The sequence below is a fragment of the Silurus aristotelis genome (genome assembly GCF_946808225.1).
Source record: "Silurus aristotelis genome assembly, chromosome: 23".
In the NCBI taxonomy this organism is placed as follows: domain Eukaryota; kingdom Metazoa; phylum Chordata; class Actinopteri; order Siluriformes; family Siluridae; genus Silurus; species Silurus aristotelis.
In genome coordinates, this window is record NC_139596.1 from 14,183,176 (window position 1) to 14,204,185 (window position 21,010).

The 21,010-nt window shown below is 38.3% G+C and overlaps 1 long non-coding RNA gene across 1 annotated transcript in view; it reads right to left on the reverse strand.

Annotated features, from left to right (window-relative positions):
• The window catches only part of LOC310718705, a 65,624-nt gene that overhangs the window by 44,113 nt on the left and 501 nt on the right, over nt 1-21,010 (reverse strand). The window contains exon 2 of the long non-coding RNA XR_014531236.1: nt 18,830-18,899. This is a non-coding gene — a long non-coding RNA (uncharacterized lncRNA). The remainder of the gene's footprint in view (nt 1-18,829; nt 18,900-21,010) is intronic.

Here is a 21,010-nt window from a genome sequence, read left to right on the forward strand (position 1 = left end):
GGTTTCTTTATACATGTTGTATGCTGCTTCATCTCAGTATTTGATTAATGCACAAAGTAAAGACTTGTTTTTCAAAAGATTAAAAGTTTATAATTTAAGAGCCTCTCTGACACTCACTGAAACTCCTACCAGGAGCTCAGTTGTTGTAAGTGCTGAGATGTAAAGAGTGGCATCATTAGCAGACAACGTCACTCTGGCACCATAGGCGCTTGCAGAAATAGTAAAAAGTAATGGTCCAGGACACCTCCTTTGTGCGAACAACATAATGTACATGTCTATTATTATTATCTGCCAATCAAATAATCGGACCACATTTGGTGACTGAAGAGTTCTACAAGAATGTGTCAATAACAAAACATGATGTGTCTTATTAAAATATATGAGGTCCAACAATGTTGCTGTACTTTGATTATTATTATTATTATTATTATTATTATTATTATTATTATTATTATTATTACTATTATTAATAATAATACTTTAAAAATAAATATTATACAATTATAAAATACTATAATAATAGATATTATAAAAAATATATAATTTGTATTATTATTAATACTACAACACATTATTATTATTATTATTATTATTTTTATTATTATTATCATTAATTATTATTATTATTATTATTATTATTATTATTATTATTATTATTATTATTATTATTATCATCATTATTATTACTGTACTTTTATATATATTAGCCATACATCTCTTATTTGTAACTTTTATAAGAATGCTAAAATTTGTTTGTGTATTGTGTATTTTTTATCCATCTTATAATATATATAGTTCTTGTAAATATATAAAAAAGTTAGTTTTTATTTCATATTTGCTTTTATAATGATGCGACTTTTATATTTATTTGTCTTATATTGTATTGCATTATACATTAATTCTTGTTAGTTTTCTCATCTAAGAAAGGGTTAATAGCCAGGGCTCTAGGTCTAAGTCATCATCTCACTTTACTCTTAGTGTCAAATTAATATCTGCAAATAATAAATAAGTTCCCAAAGGAACACTCCAAACCCCCACAGCACAAGTCCACTGTTGGTCTGTGACTTCATTGCAGATAAGCTTGAACTACACCGAACATCCTTAGCACTCCATAATAGAAAATTAATGATGCTCAAATAAGGATAAGGGCACCCTGAGGGTTACTTAATAAGCCTAGTTATAACTGCCATGTAGGTCATGTAATCTTAATATATGGCTTGCGAAGCTATACAAAGATTAATCCTTACACAGGTAAGCAAGAACTGACGTTGTAGAAAATGTCAGCAAAACTGACATAAAAATCGAAAAGGATTAATTACAGTCAAGATAACAGTACAGTGCCGAAGTGAGACAGTACAGTGCTGAACTGAGACATTGCTGAAGCTCTAAGATCTATAAACTCCATCTGTGAGATATGGACAGACCCTATAAATAGCACAACAGATTGTGGAGATAAAAAGTGACAAAATTCAACCAGATCACATCTTTTTACACTCCTCTCCTGACTGATAATGAAACACAACACTGGTTTCCCACTGCTCTCGCTGGTCTGTCTGTTTCAAAAGGCAGGTGTGTGTCTGTCAGTGTGGTTATGTGAGCATATTCCTCCCATCATGTGGTGCTGACTAATCAAGCATGGACTAAATCTGAAAGTGTGTCTTGAACACAGTGTCACACTTACCCACAAACAGTAGCGCTCCTATCCTCCAACACTGCGTCGTTCTCCACAGGCCACTTGACACTATAGAAGTCTATGGAACAAATATGGTTTCGTAAAAAAAATAATAATAATAATAAAATAAAAAATAGAACAAAGTTCGGATTTCCAGCAGCAGAACCTATCAATCCACCAAATTCTTTGTTCTCAGCATGACAAAAATTCCACAAAAAATATTCTCATAGGACAGATGAAACACCTCAAGACTGGAAAGGAAAACCGTGAGGTAGGAAAAACCTGAATATCGGCTGCAGACATGGAAGTGTGTAGATCCAAGGTATTTGGAGTCCATCTATGGAAACGCACATCCATCCCAGAGACCACTGTAAAATGAAAGAAAGCGAGAAGTACCAGCCGGTTCCTCATCATGCGCTTGTTAGCTTGTCCAATCTATGGCAATCAGCACTATCCCTGGAGTTTGAAAGGCACAAGACGTGGGCAAACAGGGGAAGCAAAAGCTGTAGAAAGATCAATACGGCACTGTGAAACAAGAAGTGCAGGCTATTTACTTTTCATTGATCCGATGATGCAGGAGAAACACCTCAGACTGCTGGTAAATTGAGGGAATAAGTCTTCTGGGTTGGCAGGGATTTCACCGCCTCCTATGGCTGCTATGGTCGGGAGAAACATGCTGGACTCAAACAAGAAACAGAACCAAATCAGTACTGCACTAGGTGGTAGGGATTAATTACTGTAAATTGGGCCATGAACAAGTTATAATAAAACTTTCTGGTAAGGCAATATGTAGTGTGATGCATTTGCCTTGCAACTCATTTCACTAAAATACAACCACGGTTAAGAGTCTTGCCTCATTAACTAATCACAACACCAAAACAGTCTCCTGATTGCTTGCTGTTTCCTAGATGAAGTGTTTGATAAGCACATCATGACCAGCTGATGAAACAATCTACTAACATATCTTAAATATTTTAAAAAAGACTACAGTCATGGCAATTTAAAAAAGGCAAGAATCCTGACTCTCTCTCTCTCTCTCTCTCTCTCTCTCTCTCTCTCTCTATATATATATATATATATATATATATATATATATATATATATATATATATATATATATATATATATATATATATAAATAAAGCAGCATGAAGATTACATTTACTATCCCTTCATCTATTTTATTTACTTTCTTTATGTTTTTTTTTATTTTTTTTAATTTTTTTATTTTGCTTGATTTAAAAGTAGAGGTTTGGAAACTACTAAAAAAATGCAAGAACAAATTCAAATTTGCTTCAACTCCTGTTCAACTTTTACTCCTGCATAAAGCAAAAATACTGATGACTCGAGCCGCTTGCCATTGATGTTATGAAAATGCAAGCTGTAACTTTACGAGTGTTTTTGAAAATGTATATGAAATTCTACCTATGTATACATGTATACAAATGTTTGTTTATTTATTTATTTATTTATTTATTTATTTATTTATTTATTTATTTATTTACAATAACCATTGCAGAGACACCGGTATTAAAAGCCTTCCAATGATTTTAAAAAGGCCTTTCTCTCCCTCACTCGAACACTCCCTCATTCGCTCTCTCTCATCCCCTAATGAACCCTCTCTAATCGCTTAGATTACATTAGCTTTGAGCTGCCTTACACCCTCTGCCGGACTCACACATGTCAAACAATGAAGCCTGCCTTGCTTTACAAATCCCCCCTTCAGCCAGACACAATTATGAATTCAAACAGGCCTTATTCAAACTCTCTCATCCAGCACACCTCCTCTCCCATGACAAACAGCTATAATGAGGAGCCGAAGCGGGACCACACAACAAGAGGGTTGGCTGCACGGCTCACGGGCCATTCACAAAGCCAACGGTTCAATTTAGGTGTTGAAGTGGCCAGGCTACTGGGACTGACGATAACACCGTATCTTAACACTTCAATTAGCTTTCCCAGTGGAATTTTAATTACTTCTGGCCTCAAGGAAAGAAAGTGAGGGAATGGTTTACTCTTCGTTTTTTTTTTCTTCTTGCAAATGATTGATTTGTTTTACATTAGTATGCTCAGTATTTTTTGGCATCTTCTTAGATATAGTTTTTTTTTCTTTTAGGAAAATGCTATCATGCTCAGGAAATACAGTCTGCTAGATACTGAAAGTAAATAAAAAAATGATTTGATATGTAAGGTCACAAACTAAAGTGCTTTCTTTACTGTTTCACCATGATTTTAATGTGCCTTTTTGTGTCTATTCAAGTCAAAACTCTATAACCGAAAAACACACCCATATTTTTTGTGGAAGTGGAGCACACTATGAGAATCTGTTTCCCAAGCATTCATGAAACTGTTACCTCCAATAGGATTATACAGATGAAATAAATAAAAAAAAAAGCACACTATTTTATAATTGGAGGACATTTTTCAAGCACTGTGTGGGATAATGTACAAATCATAATGAGAGCAGATACTGTGGGGGGGGGGGGGGGATGGGGGTTGAAAGGGAAAAAGGTGGTAATCTCCTCAATGTGACTCTAAATTGGTACATTTGTAGTGAAAAGGACATTCTCATGTTTCTTTGTCCGAACAAGTAATTTCGCCCCTCTCCCTCTCTGTTGCAGCTTGCCGTGGCAGCAATTTCTGCAAAATGGAGCGCTCTGCTTTCTATTTCAATAGGACAGCTCATTTGCTAGACTGTGAGCTGAACTGCTGACTGAGCATGTTAGAAGCATAGTGAGTGTGGGAGAAAGTGAGAGAGGGGGGAGAGAGAGAGAGAGAGAGAGAGAGAGAGAGAGAGAGAGAGAGAGAGAGAGAGAGAGAGAGAGAGAGAGAGAGAGAGAGAGAGAGAGGAAGATCCAGGTGCTTGAAGGCGGACAGATCGAGAGAGAGAGTGAGAGATCATTGTATTATTACAGCACTGAGAGATCATTAGATGTGTAAGAGGTACACAAGGCAAGGTCGTGGCCAAGACCGGCTTCTGGCCGGGGCAGGATACACGAAGCCCATCAGCTTGAGTCTTTAAATCCACCTCTGTTTACACCCTGGTATGTATTCAATGACATTAACTGCCAAACTCATGTGAGAGGAAGTGAGCGAGAAAAACATGGTGTGCACAAGAGAGAATAAAAGAGTAATGATGGGTGTTGGGATTTGGACTGGTCTCATTACCAAACAGAGACTCTTGTCTCCTTGTAGCCCTGAAAAAGCAGGTGCAGCACATCCATGTGTGGTGGGATGGATTTCGGTGAGCTGTCCAGTATGCTGATTAAATCCAGCCTTTTAAGAAGGTCTGGAGCTGGCAAAGTGCCCTGGGACAAGTCCTTGGGCAAAGAAAGGAAATGGGCAAACACACACACACACACACACACACACACACACACACACACACACACACACACATACTCTAAGCCCACTTTATGTTGAGCATAAAATGCCTGCCCCTCCCCAATAACACTCCAGAAGTCCCTTCAAGGACGTATATCTCACCCTGGATAACAAGTGGGCTGTTCAATTAGCCTGTTCATCAAAATAATGAGAAACACCCTCATACCCTCCATTAGTAGGCTCACCACTATCCACAGACAAATAGCCCTTACAATTGATTACTGAACACACATACTCATCATCACACTTTAGAAGAAAATATAAAAACCTCGTACAAACAGTCTAAAGTCATTTCCACAAAATGTAATCTTTTAACACATAAATGATTTTGACCATTGGCAGATCAATGCCTTTCCCCTACAGCTGCCTAATGAGAATGAAAGACAGACACTGCAGAGCGTCACCCCTTTCTTTTGAACTAATTAGCCTAATGTTATTTTACAAGACACTTGAAAATGTCAGCACATTGCTGGATTTAGTGTAAACCTAAATTCCATTACCTAGCAGGCATTAATTGCTCGGCGAGCTAGGCCTGATCTCTCCCAGGGGCCTGATACATTTCCCTGGCGCGCTGTCATCTCGCTAACTGTTCTGTCTAGACCAACTTCACACGCTCATAATCCACCACAGGGATCAATAAACGGCACATAATTCAGGGCTAATAATGAGCTTTCACTTCCACGCAAATGGTCACGCACTCCGATAGAATGGCGGGCGTAAAATGATAATGTAATTATTAAAAGGACAGATAAAATCAGGAGGCACTCAGGCGCGGAAGAGTGGACGAGGCTAAGCTCAATTAGCAGTACTTTAAGTTATTGTTATTCCAAAGCTGAGTGATTGGGGAGGAATCTAATGCATCCGGTGTTAAAGGCAATAAAAGGATATGTCTCTGTGTGTATTGTGTGTGTAGAACTGGACATTAGTCAAGAGTTAGAATGATACGTGATTTCATGGCAGCTAGGGGTTAGGTAGCTAATAATCACCTCCTATCCTGAATCATCAAAATTATTTTTTTCTATAACAACTGGACTCTGAAAACAGTTAATAAATCTGTCTTAGTAGGCTACTGTTTCTACAATAACAGCTTATACTCAATTGCCAGTATGGTAAAAATTTTTAGCTGCTGTTGTAGATGCTGTTATATAAAATATATAGCATTTCTCCCAAAAATGATAGCAGCTATTCTCTTCCTTTACTTAAAATTTCTTGGTTTGGTGGCACTATTACTTATTAAAGTATTTTTATCCACACATTGCAGGCCTTATTCAAAGCCACATAGACACAAAATATACTATATATTACAACGGCTTTGAGAGATGTGGGTGTGGAGTGAAGGCTGACCCACAGGGCTTTCCACCAAATGGCTGTTTTATTATGTGCATCCTTGAACTCCAAAACTAAATTAAGATGAACTTCAGATACCTTAAGATGTGCTCAGGCAAATCAGGAAATTCATGCTTCGCTTGCCTCCTCGGTTTATCTGATGGGTGACATTTGCTTGTGAGGCCCCAGCAGTGGGATAATTACTCAATTTATTCATCAAATACAGAAAAAGAAGTGTCCCCTTTGTGGGAAGCCACCCCGAGTAAGGTTGCAGGGCCTTCCAGTGACATTTCAATTTAGGGATCAGCACCCATTCACTCAGTACTGCACACTTGCTCTGCTCGGAAATTAGCAAAATCCCAATTCCAGAGCAAAAACAAATAAATCAGCATTGTGCCATTTGACCCATGACGGAAGAAAAACACAGAAGCAGCCGTGTTTCCCATCAGGCTTGCTTCGTCCTAAAGCACTGAAGTCAGAATGTAGTCAGAATGTCACCCTTCCCATAGAGGACTGGCATTTGAAGTGGGTTCCACAAATTTCCCCAAAGCCGGAGTGCTAGCGGCAGATTGGACTATCTGAATCTGAGGCCGGAGGAAAAAGAAAGAAGTCTGTCTGTTGGAAAGAGCATCAGACAGCATCAGAGGGAAAGGACATCGCACACCCACATCACTCAAAAACAGCAAGGACAGCTCGTTTTCGGCTCGACTGACTATGTCTGTGCCAGCAGGGTTTTAAAGTGTGGCACGGTGCTCTCAGGCCTCTCCCGGCGTCTGATTCACAGGCTGCCAGAGGCCATGATTGAAGCTCTTCTCAGAGCCTAGCAGCCTGACAGGATAATGGGACATCTGGAACAGATGTTTACTCCCCCATTTGTTAAATGGTGTCAGTTATGGGTGAATTATTATGCTAATTCGATCCAGGACACACCCACCTTTTTGCATAGACTCAGCTGCCAATTAAAAGTTTAGGGTTTTTTGTGGGCTTATTAAAACTTAAGGATAATGGTAGCCAAGGAAGCATGTAAAGTTTTGAATGTAAACAAGTCTGTTTCCTGTTTTTGCTTTTAAACAGAGTTGCCAATTAAAAGTTATTTTACTGGTTGTTGTTGTTGTCGCTCCTATTTTCACACTGCAAGTCTTTATCCAACATGTAATCATACGACTGTCAATGAAAGTCAACACAGATGGATTGAAACGCAAATGTAGGCATGGAGCTCCTACCCGATAATGAGCATCGCGTGATGCACGCATTCCATCTTCCCCCAGCCTTCCCCATGTTTATCCTGTAATCAACACCCATCTATCTGCAAGGCTGCAATTAGCATAATTGCTGTACATTACGTGCTTAATGTAAAGTACTTCTTTAACCACTATTCTTCTCGCTGAAGATCTCATTGTGACGAAGTTTGCCGAGGTGACCTCTTGATTGTGAGCGTAGATTTTCGGGAGCTTTTGGGGAGTGTTAATAAGAGGATTAGCTCACAATGAGCAGTGTTGATGTCCAGGTGCGGGGTTCGAAGGTCGAGCAGCCTTGCTTTTATGTGACAGAAATAGTTTTGAAACACCTGGAGGAACGGCAGCAGTTTAAACGCGTGAGTGAACGGGCACGACACTGGAGCCACTTCCAGCTGCTCTAAAATAGCATAAATTGGACTCGATTAGAATTAATAGCCTTTAGAGGATTCCCATTTACATACAAAATCCACAAGACATCTGTTATAAAAGTCAAGAATTAAGAGCATGAAAGTTGGTCATGATTTCGCTACAAAGGGACGACGGAAAGAATTTTGAAAGAGGCCTTTAAAAAAACATTTCTCAGGATTGATGGAGGAGTGAAGCAGGCCTGCAAACTGTTCCAGAAAGAAGAAAACCATGTTAATATCGGATTGTTTGAAGCCCAAGCCACAGAGCATCATCAGAATTCTGAACGTGCAGCATAATAATATGGTCTTGCTACAATAAGGTTCATAAAATGACATATGCTTTTGCCCCCCCTTTCCTCAGAGAAAAATGAAATATGCAAAACAGCAGCTTTCAAACTTGTATTTAATTGTATCGCGTCATGGGTTCGGGACTAGGGCACTGTTGCTTGAAGTATAAATTGGATAATTCAATTAAAGTGCCGTGCAAAGACATGCAATAACGGATGGAGGACAATACTAACCCAGGCTTGAACCTTGTGTCTCTCCTGTATTCCTGCGCCTCTCTGACAAATGGCTGCCAGTTATTAATTGAAACACATGGCTGCCAGCATAGGTCAATAACGCCTTCTCCTCTTTCAGCATGGGTGAGTAAACCAGATCACCCTCTTTATTACAGCCTGCCTTATTTCCTCTTCCACACAGTTAGTGTGCAGCCACTGATTAGCCACACAAGCCTGTCTTATCGTGTATAAAATAAACAGTTTTAGTTAATGACGGCACTGCTGTGTTTGCACTGGTATGGGTAATGTAGTCCAAAGCAAAGAGCCAGGCAAGCTGTTTGTTTGTCACGTCCATCAAAGACAGAGACAAGTTGACAGTTTGACAACAGTGGATAATCACTGTGTAGAATAAATGCTTGAAGGTCACTTTAGGTTGGTGGTCATGTCAGAGAGTTTTATAAGAGAGAAACAGAAGAAATTTTACTATTTCATTCTAGGGAACATTTTTTAATCAGTATAATTGCTAATTTAATTAAACTATATAAAAAGAATAACGCAAAGTTAAGAATATTTGTTGAACTTTTTATGAATTAATTTTGAGGAACTTAAAAATGCTTAAATATTGATAGCACTTTATTATTCAATTTTCTTTTTTAAATAAACTGATTATAAGAAAGCTAGAATATTAGCTAGAATAAATGAAAACATCAGTCGCATTACAATATTCCTCTAATAGTGGTGGCTGAATTTCATTAACTCTTTCAATCAAACTGTGCACAGGTCAGCTCACAACATAAAAATCTTAACATGCTAACAACATAGTTACAGGTTTATACATACATTACACCAGAGGTGGCAAAAGTACACACATCCCTCACTTAAGTAGAAGTTCAGATATTCATTTTTTAAAAGACTCTGGTAAATGTTGAAGTACTGACTACACTTTTTTACTCAAATTTAAGTAAAGAGGTTTGGGCTCTGATATGTACTTAAGTAAAACGTACCCATTCCTACTACCTGTTTAGTGACAGGCTGGTAACTGGACCACACATCATATTAATATTCATCACTAATATCAATATCAGTGAAGAGAGATGACAGACAGAGACGGCAGAGAGCGCCCACTGTCTGTTTTCTTTATTTTACAAAATCACAGCGTTTTGTTGTTATTATGAGAGCAAACAAAATAAAAGTAGTTACACATTCGAATTATGTATTGCTCTTCTCTGAATGATCAAAAAAGAAACAGAGTAATTTAAGTTCGTTTCGGCGTTATGAGAAAAAAAAGCCACAAAATGCATGGGTGTGAGAGGGTTAATTGCCGGATATGTGCAGGCTGAACCTCCACCATATAGAACACAAGTAGAGAAAAGATGATGATTTTCAAGTGATCAGGAATATCTCTGTTTTCAGTCACATTTCCATCGCTGACTCCCTCTGTCTCATCCACGTTAGCACCGTACTTCTTGTTTCCTTCTGCCCTGCTCATTGTTATCTTCGTAAAACTAGCCTACGTTTGTGGTGTGTGAGAGCCAGGAAATGATACACCATTGGTTGGTTGAAAAAGCCACGCAATGACAGGAAACAGGTTGATGGGCTGAAAACAGAGCACAATGAAAACAAAAATATTTATCATGTCACCAAATAGATAAAAACTAAAATAACGAGCCTGTTTTGAAAGTTTAATACAATAAAATGTAATCTACAATAAGTAGAAAGTACAGATTTTTGTGTAAAAATTAGTGAAATTAAAAGGTTGTCCATTAATTAAATACCAGAAAAATCTTCTAAAGTACAGTAATTATGTATTTGTATATACACACACTTGCACACACTTTTAGAAGGACCTCAGCAGATAGATTGTTCCAAACATACTCCCAGACTTGATGATGTTGAAATCAGTGGGGGCCACAAATATTACCTTCAATATTACTCCATGTTCTTCTCTGAGTTGAAGGCAGTTTTTAATAACATTAGCTGTATGTTTGGGGTCTTCATTCTGCTGCAGAATAAATTTATGGGCCAATCGGGCACCTCCCTGACAGTATTGCATGGTGGATAATTATTTGCCGGTATTTCCACTCAGCATTGAGAACACCATAATCCTGACCAAATCTCAAACTCAATTTGCAGAAATACAGCTTTAAACTTGCAAGGAACCTTCACCATGTTTCACTGTTGTCAGCAGACATTCATTATTGTACTGCTCTCCACCTTTACAAAGGTTTACCTGGGTCCCACTGGTTTCTATCATATCTTTGCTGATGGCACTGCTGGACATCTTCCAATGCGAAAAGAAAGTAAGCATGATGTGTCTTTCATTCACTGCATTATGTTTTTTTGACCAACCACTGCATCTACATTCCTTAACATTGCCTGTTTCTTTATGCTTCTTCAAACAAGAGTACATTTTAAAACCCCAATCTGCTTTAAAGTCTTTGCCTGGGAGAGACCTTGCTGATGCAGTAGAACTACCTTGTGTTTTGTTGCTATGCTCAATATTGCCACAATGTATAACCTGTGACATGAAACTGTCTTAGCAGCAGAGTTCAGCTGTTCCGCACCCAGTTTTAACCCTCCTTCACAGCTATTTCTGTTTCAGTTAATGACTGTGTTTCAACCTACATATGAATTTGATGATCATTAGCACCTATTTGGCATAATTGGTTAATTATACACTTGACTCTTTCCCAAAGTGGGAAAAAGTAAGACTTCAAAGCCAGTGGTCACATACATCTATCTATCTATCTATCTATCTATCTATCTATCTATCTATCTATCTATCTATCTATCTATCTATCTATCTATCTATCTATCTATCTATCTATCTATCTATCTATCTATCTATCTATCTATCTATCTATCTATCTATCTATCTATCTATCTAGATATGTAACTAAAGTAAAACAACTATAAACAAAGTGAAACACAAGACTATTAACAATTAAGCCAATGGCAACATGTAATCTTTCTGATTAATAAAACAATGCAGCTCATAATCTATGCTTATAACTGAATGTATAATGTCATAATGCATTAATAAGGCATTATAGACACTGTAATAAGTATGGATTTCATCTAAGTTCACAATATTTACAAACATAATACCCAAATATAAAAAAACCTGTAAGTTACTCAAGTGACACAGAGACAAACATTTTCAAACAATGTAGGACACTTGTATTTATCATGATGTTATTGAGATGATGACAAGCTTAATATAATGTATATGTACAGATGTGCAGAACTAGAAACACATTTAGAAAGAGTTGTCAGAAAAAATATCTTGCCCTCTGCCCTCTGGTATGATCGATTTCATTAAAAATAAACTAAGATCAGGACTCATGTTGCACTATGCAAAGTGTACAGTACATATATACATATACAATGTGGAATACAATGGTACATACAACAGATCCCCAGAAAAGAAATGAAACATAAAAACATTAAATTAATTTTAAAAGTATTCTTAATTAGATCGCTTGTTAACATGCGTAATCCATTGTGGGCGATCGTTCTAGGGTTGGCAATGGAAATAATGTAATCCACCATGCACAAATGGCAACGCTATTGTCTGAATGACTGACAGATTTGTTTACAGGCATGAACCAAACCCAGCAGATTAAAACACTATTACAGGGATGATAAACATGGACACAGGCATCTGACTGTCACAAACCTCCTCAAACCCTCCCTTTAATTCAGACGAGGGAGTCGAATGGAACAATGCCTTTTAATCCATTCCACCCCTCCACAAGGTCTATCTGACATTGTTTTGGTGAAGCCCACACAATCTCCACATTTCATAATGTTTTCCATGACGAGTGTGTTACATGATGAAGGATCAGAGATGGAGGAAGGTTTCGCCATTCAGCTGAACTCATGCAAATGATTGCTCCAGCGAGGAGTCGGTGTCAGAGTGGCTTTCAGTGAACCTTCATCAAAAAGAGGATTTGTCTCTCTCTCTCTGTTTCTTGCTGGCTCAGAGCCCACAGAGCTATGGAGAAATGTTTGCAGCCAAAGATGTCTATTTTCGTTTCGTTCCGACATGCCAGTGACTTGAAGCAAAGATGTGACCTTATACTGTATTAGTGAAATATCAAAACATTTCAGCTTGCAGAAAAGAGCCTTTGCGGATGACTTCGTGCAAAATGAAGATTATGAAAGCCTGCATTAGTAAAATAACTACGGGTAAATGGGCAAAACGTCAATGATTGCATTGCGTCAAAAGGTCAACGTTCGATCAGTGATGAGTATTGTGATTATTAATAGAAAACACATCACTTTTAAACAAATAGGACAATGTAGTGTTGTGTTATACAAGCTTGTTATGGAAAAGATTACATAATAACACTAATCTTCCATCTTGATGGAATGTGAGACTATGTGGACACTGTTTCTGAAAATGGCTCTTGAGTAAATCCTAGCAGTACTTTAGATACACGAACATACTCACACAGGGAACAGCTGGCTTTCCCACTGAAACTCTTTACCTCATATTGCTGTGGTAAAAAATGATCATCGCCAATTAAATGGCCATTAATTGTGCAAGCATGGGATCTCGCCAGATGTTTACATTAGAGAGACTAATAGCCGATTTTATTTATTTTTCTACAATAGCCATTCGTGCACTATAGATCTCTCTGAAAGATGAACAGGAATGTATATTTTCACAGGATTAAACTGTCCGTCCTGCATAATACATACATAGTTCAGAACTTTCTCACCCATGTCCTCTAGACTGTGCTTTAACCAATAGGGGAGTAAAATGAGTTTCAAAGCCTGAATGCAATTTATGGACATACATGCAGGTTAAAGGCATTTTTTCAAAGGACAAATATAATATGATTTATGAACTCCGTGCCACACCTGATTAATGCAATGCCGCTACACGCAATTGCCAAAAATAAAAGTCGTTTCAAAAAGCGCTGCCCCAATTTTTCGCTATTGATATATCCACAGCACAATTGGAAGAAATCTAGGTCTTTCAAATAGAGACTATAAAAAATCTATTGCAAGGACATGTACAAGCATATGAACCCAAAAGCACTCCAAAGACAGACTCTGACTCTCCAGTAGGACTATAATAAATGACTGCTGGGCACTCGAACAATCTGCTCTATGCCTGTTCTGACCTCGACACAATGGCCAGAAGAGGCCAGCTGTGGCCCAGACCGGCTCTGGCAGCTGAGGGTGGTGTTCTAGTGCACTCCGCCCTGACCTGCCTAAGTCTGGCTCTTCCTCAGGCCAGCACTTTTTAATTCCCAAAAGCAGGAACTGCGGAGCTGCGTGTCCTGGCTAAGCAGGTGAAGCATCCATTGCACGTGTCAGGAGGCGGCACCACAGGCTTGCTCGCTGACCTCAATTAGAACAGCGGAGCTTGGTCTAAAAACTACTGCCCTGACCTGTTGGCTAAGAACAAACTGTACAAAACAGTGTAATAGGCATGGACAATGCTATTATGGGCTAACCGCACTCCTTTTTACTAAGGCACGGCATGCATAAAAAAGCATGAAAGCACTTTTTATTATTAGTTTATCAAATCAAATCCATCTACTGAGTGCCTGATGACATCACATCTGGAATGAAGTGCATATTAAGCCATTCCAGTGGCTGCATCACTTCTGGAATTGCATGGCAGCCCTAAATCAGTGGCATTACTGAAAATCCCAGAATCTCTTGGAAAAAAAAGGACCTCATCATCTGCTTCATCACCAGCACTCTGACATTGGGAGGACAGAACAGATTTGTGAGGGTCATCTGCCTATTCTGACCTTCATACGCATTCGCTGGCTTGTTTTAGCTAATGCCATTAACCTTGTAGAGGAGATAAAGAGGTGGGGGGGGGTACAGATGGGAGAGAGAACGTGAGAGCGAGGGGATATTAATATGAAAGAGGAGGAAGAAAACAGAGGTCAAAAAATAAATAGCAGCATGCAAAATGCACAAAACAACACAAAAATTTATTGGAGAGTCAATGTTTCAGGTAGAAAAAAGAAAAAGAAGAGAATGACAACAAGCTAATAACACACCTACAACAGCAGAAAGCATGCACTTCAAAGTAATGGTATGACAGATACTGAAAAAGAGAATGGCATAAAGGCCCTGCTTCATTGCAGTCTATTTTGCATATGCATTGGGACAAATTATGGACATTTTGTGGGATTTTCTACACAAAATACCTGCATGTATCACATCACACACAATGCCAAAGGAGAAAACGATATAAAAATAAAGTTTGATGCGTGTGTGTGTGTGTGTGTGTGTGTGTGTGTGTGTGTGTGTGTGTGTGTGTGTGTGTGTGTGTGTGTGCTAAATGTTTCTGGCGAGTTTGGATATCAAGAGATGCAAGATTGACTAAAGCGAACTCATGTATAGTTCATACTAATAGCAGTGGCTCTGGAAAACAGATCGTAAATGCTTTCTGACTGAGTACTTAATAGAGCATGGATGGGAGAGTGCATAATTTGAATAACACACACACACACACACACACACACACATACACACACAGGTGTGAGGAGCTTAACTCATAATGATGGCGGAGTAGAGGAGAGCTGAGGAGACGCTCTGTCTGTCCTCGGGGAGCAAGAGGTTGGGAGCACATGTCTGACCGATAAGGCAAGATGAAGGACCCATGTCATGCTGGCTTTTAATGGTCAGAAGTGTGCTTAGTTCCAGAGTCTCAGCCATCTCCCCCATGGCTCTGAGTCCACTTCATCTAACTGGCTATAATTCACCTCGTTTGGCAGTTCGGGCTCTCTGAGGTGCAGGCTAAAAAGTGCAGGGAGCAGTAATGGTAGCAGAAGCGGCCGAGGGCACGTCCGTGATACCGAGCTGGGGGAAAAGACTTGTACAGCCGGACCTGCAGTTCAGCACCAACCATTAGCAGCTGAAAAGAAACTCAAAGACAAACGCACTGAATGTCAGGAGTCACTGAATGTGTTCTAGTTTAACACAACTTAAACAAGAATTTACTATATGTGTACATTGTGACATTGTGTACATTGACACTTTTCTAGCCCTATGTGGTTCTTCCTAAACTGTTACCACAACGTTGGAAGCACACAATTGTATAGGATTTACTTGGATGCGGAAGCATAAAATGTTCCTTAACCTCAAACTAGGGGACCCAATTATAGAAGCAAAAGAGGATTAAATGTGGAATAGTATGTTCAAAAAGTAAATGTGAATCTTACTGTTTGTATAGCATATGTGTGAATTAAAATCTTTTTACAGTTTATTAATTTGCTCCTCCTCAGAAGTGTGAACCTTCAGCAATTTGGTCCACTTATTATTAACTGAATCATATATATTTTTTTTTTTCACTTTGAGATAGCAAGGCACAAACTTAATCTTAGAAATGTGTAATAAAAAATTATAGAATAAATTATTTATTTTTCTTGCATTCATTTGTGCACACTGCCTTTATTGAAATTTGATTTAAATGTGTTTCATAACAATTTAATACCAAAATTCTGCCCTTTAGAATTTCAAGCTCATTCAATTCAATTCAATTTTTATTTGTCTAGCGCTTTTACCAATAGACTTTGTCTCACAACAGCTTTACACAAATAATGTGATAATAAAATAATACATTAGAACAGATAATAAAAATGAATAAGATGTTCTTTATAAGTATAAGTCTGTCCCTAATGAGCGAATCGGTGGCACCTGTGGCAAGAAAAAACTCCCTGAGATGGCATAAGGAAGAAACCTTGAGAGGAACCAGACTCAAGAGGAAACCCATCCTCATCTGGGTGGCACCAAATCCCCATTTATTACAGATAAACAATGTTGAGGTGTGCAGTGATAGTGATCAGATGAAACTGTAGTCCTGAGTCAGTGTAGCTGACTGTTGACATTAACTACAGTCCAAATCCATCTTTAAACCTCCTGTCTTACTCCGTAATTTCATGGATCCCCAGGCCATGAAATCCCCCATGCATTACTACTGACTTCAGGACTATACAGAAGTTGCATAAGGCATGGGGCAGTGAGACTCGTCTCAATTATGTTTGATTCTTAAACTTCAGCTTATTTTTCCTGGGTAATATCAGCTTGAGCAAGGAGTAGAACAAATCTGGCACCATTATATGACTGATTTTAAGAATCTGAATCTGAATTTGTGGCCAATGCTAAAAACATAAATATGATAACACTAATTTATTATATTATTAATCCAACTGAAAATTTAAAGGGAGCTGTAGGCAAAGCAATTTAATCATCAAATGTTGGCACTTTTTTATTTACAGGGCCATGTAACAAATGATCGGCATTATTTCATTTCATTTAATAGTAAATTATAATGTGATTAAAAAGGCCTTGTACCCTAAGCACATATTACATTTTCCTGACCTAGATTCAGTTGTGGCTCCATTAAATAGTGTATACAAATAATCCCCCCCCCCCCTTTAAAAAAATAATAAATTAATGAACGAGATAGAAATAAGTACTATTTTAGAAACCAGTAATGAGATAGAAATACATATTTTTTAAATAAAACCAAGCTTGCAGTAATTTATATCTTCAAAAGTGAACCACTACTAGGGCTATTCATTAACTAATTTCGAAGCTTGGCATATTGTAAACAATTATATAATTGATTTTGTTTATATGTATAAATGAACTGTCGCTTTTGTATTTACATTCCATTCGCCATAGAAGCAAAAAAAAATCTTCCTTCAGTTCAAGGAACTGTCAGAAGTAACAATCATGTGCTTACACGCACACACACACACACACACACACACACACACACACACACACACACACACACACACACACATGCGCACATGCACACAGGCAGTGGAAGAAAAATGGACACAGGCAAAAAAGGAACAGGAGAAAGCCATTCAGACATGCGCTACTGCCTCCTGTGGACTTTAATTGGGGTACAGAGATGACAGAGCCAGACTTAGGACAACTTTTCCGTCTAGCCTGGACATGTTTAGTCTGGATCACTGAGGGGGAGACAAACCCCTTTTACCCCCATCATGGGGCAAGTATGGACAATAAAAACTACCGCTGAGCAGCGTCCTGCTTCAATTAAAGGGTGCAAATCAAATTTCTACCCTATCAAGAACCTTCTGCGTCACTGATGAATCATTTATTACAGACCTAATATCAGCAAGCCAATAGCAAAAAAAACCACTAAAACAACTAAAAAATATCTCATCACAATAATCACCTGTTCGCCTCACATGAAGTTCAGGAAATAATAACAGAGTGTTTCTTTTTTTATTAACAATACATTTAAAATCTTGCTATGTGGCAAGAAAAAACCCTGTTCACTTTTGCTTGTATCTGTGATAATCTAGTTTCAAAACTTTCCACAATCAACTAACAAAGAGCATTCTTCCCCAAATGTATAGCATGTTTTGTCCATGCAGCTAAAAGAATGCATGTTTGCATTCTACCAATCTCCTGGGAGGAAAAAAAAAATAGAGACTTGCTTGCATTATTGAAGTCTCTGGGATTTTGTACATAAAATGTCATTATCAAGCACATTCACATTCAGGTGCATCTGCATATTGATTTACACTAGTAATGCCTTTCATATAAAAGTAAACCATTGGGTCATAAATGAATAAATTTATAAACTGGGCATCGGACAAAAAATCGGACATTAACAGTGCTGAAAGTTTTAAAAGCGAAACGATGACCCCGCCTCCCACCAAACACCATCACCTAAAAGTAAGAGTTATTTTGAGATTACGCTTCCACCATATGATGGTTTTGGGACATGTATAATTTGAAGGTTAATTATAGTGGGTATGTCTCGTCAGAGCAGGCAATCACAATCAGCTCTGGAAGAAAACAAGTGGGTCACGAGGCGAACCGCTGATTGAAATCACATTGATTATAGTCTGGGGGTTACGGCTCCTGATTTTGAGAGCTGGCCCAACATCTGTTCACTTCAAGCCGAGGTACAGAAAAAAATAATAATAAAATGCAAACGAAAGAAGCACAATGGCTGCACCTGCAGATGCATATCACATACTCGCTTACACACACACATACACACACACACGGGTCAAGCTAAAAACAACGAGGAACAGGCACTGAACACAATCAGTAAGATATTCTAATAGAGCAAGAGACATGCCTAAAGTCACAGTACAAAAGCAGCTAATACTGGTTTGGTTTGATTTGCATTAGCTGTGGCGTTTAGTGTATGGAAGGTTACTCTGTATGTATTTGTGTTTGTGTGTTTGTGTGTGTGTGTGTGTGTGTGTGTGTGTGTGTGTGTGTGTGTGTGTGTGTGTGTGTGTGTGTGTGTGTGTTTGTGTGTGTGTTTACCAGAGTGCTTGGATGAATGGCACATGGGCAAAGTGGACATGCTGGGTGGGCATTGTGACTCCTCTCGGCCCTTTGAAGGAACAGAGAAAAAGAGAGAGCAAAGTGTATAAACCATATAGCACTATTTCCAACCTACAACTGTAGTCTTATATTGTCAAGGCTTTTAGTCAGGAAGTAAAAAAAGATTAATCTTATGTGTATATACATAGATCTGGAGGTGAGAGCCAGAGAGAATGAAGAAAACCCACAAATGCTAAACATATAGGACATTAAAAAAAAATGCATATGCAGTAATCCAAAGTCAGAATTAAACTAGGGAGTTTCCAGTTATATTTGGTTCTTCCCCAAACTGTTACTACAAAGTCGGAGGCACACAATGTTTTTGTAAGCAGAAACATTTTCCCCAGGAAACCCAAACCTGTTTCAGCATGACAATGTCCCTGTATCAAATCCAGTTCAATGAAGAGCCAGTATATTTTTATGGGTTGGAGTGGAAGGCTTTGAGTGGTCTATTGAACACCTTTGTGATGAATTTGCACCCTCATCCCACATTAATAATTCACTTTACTCATGCCATTGCAACTGAATGAGCAAGAATCTCCACACACACTTCAAAAGTTGTGTACAATCTTTCTAGAAGAGTAGAGTCTATTATAACAGCAATTGGGGATTAGATGTGGAATGGGATGTTTAAAAAGCATGTATAAATCATATGTTCCACAAGTGACCACAAACTTTTGTCCATATAGTAGTGCATATCACATAATGAAATAGTTGTAGCTTAAGATTAACACATACTTGAGAGAAGTAGGAAAAAAGGTTACTACAATTCAACTTTCATGTTAATGCCATCAATATCGCCATTAATGTCACCATCAGTCTCACTTTGCTTGTCATCTCACAAATCGATAACCAACTTCAATGTTGTTGTCCCACATGAATCCCCAGTTTGCCATCTTCTCTACTTCTAATATGAACTTCTCATTAATATGCCACTGAGCATCACTGAAAATTAGAATTAGAATTAGAAAAGAAAGATCTTGCTCATTTATTTTTAGATGCTATCAGAGAACCTTGACCTTGATCTTGACAACTATAATGAATTTCCTGGTTACACAATTACACTATTTAACCACATAGTACTCAGTTACAGAAGGAAATCATTTATAATTACGCTACTTGGTGTCACCCAGATGTGGATTGGTTTCCCTTTTGAATCTGGTTTATGTCTTGGTTTATTCATGAAATCTCAGGGAGTTTTTCCTTGCCACCATCACCCCATACCCCAGAAAATATAGTAACTGGAACAATATTTGAGATCCATGCATTTGCACTAGCTAAGTCTTTACTGCATCAATCAGCAAAATATAGTGAACACTATTATTTTAACATAAACATCACGTTTCACTAACTGGACACTTCCTTTAATTATGTGAAAAGCAAAAAGCCATGTTTCGTCTGTTCAACGGCACTGTGCAATCAATATACAGCTAGATATGACAGGATGGAGCATCACAGTAAGGCAGTTATTGGCGTGCAGAAGAAATTTACACTTGCCATTACAAGATGGATTGGGGCGATATTTAAAGAGCTAGAGAGCTGGCAACCAGGCGACGGTACAGCAGCTGGCACGGTTGCCAGATGCCGAAAATGCACCCTCCGTCCATCAAAACCCCTCCCTTGATGATTTCCTCCTTGTTGCAACCTGACAACCTTAAAACAACTGTATAATTAGAGCCGCATCTGCCACGGCGTGTCACTCTCCAGATTGATCAGGCAGCTCAGGCCGAAAAAACAGACAACAACTCACAGAAATGAACTGGCTCAGTCTGCTGGGAGAGTGGGTTTTCTATAACACTTGCAGGGCATATTTTGTTGAACCTTAAGGTAGAAGCTGAAGGAAAAAAACACTAAAACAAGCACCAAAGCTTTTTTTTTAATTATTATTCAGACAAGAAAATCAGATCTCTGTGTAAAATTGTAAAACTTTATGCACCATCAGTATAAGTGCACTTCATAAGTCTGATATTAATTCAAGATTTTAATGCTTTACATTCTTTCACAGTGACTGTAAAGAGTGAGAGAGAGGTGAAGTAGTTAACTCCTAAGCACATCGTATCCGAGAATAGTGACTCATAATAAAGGACAGAATGTAAAATGTCATAGCAGATTATCCAGATG